The sequence below is a fragment of the Triticum dicoccoides genome, chromosome 3A (assembly GCF_002162155.2).
Source record: "Triticum dicoccoides isolate Atlit2015 ecotype Zavitan chromosome 3A, WEW_v2.0, whole genome shotgun sequence".
Classification (NCBI taxonomy): domain Eukaryota; kingdom Viridiplantae; phylum Streptophyta; class Magnoliopsida; order Poales; family Poaceae; genus Triticum; species Triticum dicoccoides.
Window position 1 is genome coordinate 736,808,129 of NC_041384.1, and position 3,069 is coordinate 736,811,197.

Below are 3,069 nucleotides of genomic sequence, written 5' to 3' on the forward strand. Positions count from 1 at the left end.
CTCCTCCTGCCTCACCTACTCCCCCTCCTCTCCGCCTCCGCCTCTCTGCCTCCTCCTCCTCCTCCTACCCCGCCTCCTACTCCACCCCCACGTGCTACTCGACCTTGTTTTGCACGGTTTTTCGGACGGGTGTCTAGACCCGCCGATCGTTTGGCCTTCTTGGCGGTTGTGGCAACCAATGAAGGAGCGGCCACCGCTTTCACCATTCGAGCAACTTGATCATTGTACAGAGTTGTCACTTTTTTCAGACTTTCCTTTGGATTCTTGTTGCTACCTGTCATGTTTCAATTGCCTCATACGAAGAAGAACAAACCGGTTAGTACAGATGATACAACTTGATGTAAAAACAATAAACATATCACATATGAAGAATAAATGGAATTGTCACAATGATACATATAGTTGGTACACACACAAATACATAGAGTTGTTGCACACATGAATACATAGAGTTGTTGCACACACGAATACATAGAGTTGTTACACACACGAATACATAGAGTTGTGACACACATACATAGAATTCTCACACGATTACATGGAGTTGTTAGAAATAAGGGTCAATATTAAGTGCAACATTTGGATCAGGGCTTTCATCATCGCTATCACGTTTGTTCATACATTCATCCTCGAAGACTTCAGGGGGGCCCTCATCCTCATCTTGCCCCATGTGCCATCGCATAAGTAATGCCAAATCTCGAGGGTCAGAAACATCCTGTTATTCGTCCTCCGCATTATCTACTTCCATGTTATCCATGGCCTCATGTTCCATAGCATCATCTTCGTGATGCATACCATCATCTTCCACTGCATCATCTTTGTCTTCGTGAGTGTCTGCTTCTTGAAAGAACTCTCCCTCGTATGTGTTTGGGTTTATATGGTAATCGTCCTTGTTCGGGGCAGGTACCTTGATACGCGGGGGTACCTTCTACACGACATCCCACTTCAAGAGATCGATATAGTCTGTAGATCTGCACGCGTATGGGAGAAAAAACACTTGTGTAGCCTGTTGAGCCATAATATAGACATCATTTCCTGCATATTTCGATGCTTGTTCAACTTCGACCAAGCCAATACTATGGGTTTGTCTCACTTTCTTAGGATTGAGCCAACTGCGTCTGAATACGATGGGCTTCACACCTTTCCCATCAAGATTTTCCTCGAGAGCACCTAACTCATCCTTAAGCTGGGCACCGGTCATAATAGGCGGTGGCGGGACATCAACAGTAACACCTTTTTGGAAGTGCACAGTGTCTTGTCTGTATAGGTGATGAAGAGGAAGGAACTGCCGATGTTGGTCAACGCATACATACGTGTGACCCTTAGCCAGCCAAATGGAAGTCACACGATGTCGACACATCGGGCAAGGCCACTTCCCCTTTACACACCAACCACAAAATATCGCACATGCCGGTAGGTCATGTAGCAATGTGTGGTACCAGATATGCATATTGAAGTGTTTCTTTGAAACGGCGTCGTATGTCTGGACCCCATTGTTCCAAGCAACAAGTAAATCGTCCACCAATGGCTCCATATACACACTCATATGCTTCCCGGGATAGTTAGGACCTGGAATTATCAACGTCAGGAACATGTGATGTCGTTGCATGCAAACGCCAGGGGGCAAATTCAGGGGGATAACATATACTGGCCAACAACTGTATGTGGCAGCAATCAAACCATATGGATTGAACCCGTCGGTTGTTATCCCAATAGCTACACTCTTCCAGTTATCTGTTTTCTTATGAATTTCAACAAATTTCTTCCATGCTTCACGATCCCATGGATGCTGCATCTTTTTTGTATTATACATCTTCCCTTCGGCTGCCCATCTCATATATTGGGCAGTTTCCTCGGTCATATAAAGCCTCTGGATCCTTTCTATGAATGAAAGATATTGAAGGATATTGACGGCAACTGTGAGCTGCCTCTTGCTACCATCATCATCTATTACCTCAATATACCTAGAGGACTTGCACTTGACACAATAATTCATATCTTTATGTTCATTTCTAAATAACATGCATCCGTTTGGACAAGCATGTATTTGCTCATACGGCATCTTCAGTGAACCGAGGATTTTGTTCGACTCGTACATGTTCTTTGGCAATATATTTTCTTTAGGAAATAGGCTAGCAATGACTGACAATAACTCATTAAAGCAAATTATGCTCATGGAATGGTTTGCCTTCAGGGCCATTAGGCGTGCGATGCCATCTAGTTGAGTAACCTCTGTATGGGCGTGAAGGGGTTTCTGTGCTGCAAACAAAGCTGCATGATACTCTGCTGGGCTTTCCGACGGCTCCCCAGAGTTTGGGTCCTCCTGCGGATCCGCACCGCAGATGTCATCTAACAGGTTTTCAATCCGAGTATCATATTCGCCGGTGCGTTGTCGCACCACCTCCACCCAGGATTGTTCTATCTCACCGTGAAAGATCCACTGGTAATAGCCTGGCGTAAACCCATATTTACCTAAGTGTTTACTCATAGTAATCGTATATATTTTAGTCTGGTTATCACACTCCGTGCATGGGCACCAAATTCCACGAACTGGCGTTTCTCCAGCAAATACTAATTCTAGGAAATCATTGGTCTTCGACCTCCACTCAAGGGTCATACCCTCCATGCTGGGATGTCCGGTGTACATTCACTAACGTTCTTCCATCCTCTGATATAAAGTGAAACACACACATAATTTTTTTATGTAACAAGTGGTTCCATCAAGTTTTACGACATGCACTGAGCAATGTAATAGGTGAAGATAGCTCCTAATCCCACCCGAGAATGTGTAGGCTGGGTCCGCTTCCATGCCGTACTCCGACCCGAGACAAAATTTTGATAGCACCTCCCCGCTGTTCTCCAAATACACGTCTCAGCAATAAGCCAAGAGGATGTGTATCTAGAGAACAACAAGGAGACACTGTCAAAATTCTGTCTCAGATCGAAGTACAGCATGAAAACATCCCGCCTACACATCCTCGGGCTGTCCATGGAAAACATGGACAATTCGAAAGAGTTGTGGTTATAAATATGCAAAGACTTGCATATTTATAGATACAACCCTTCCGA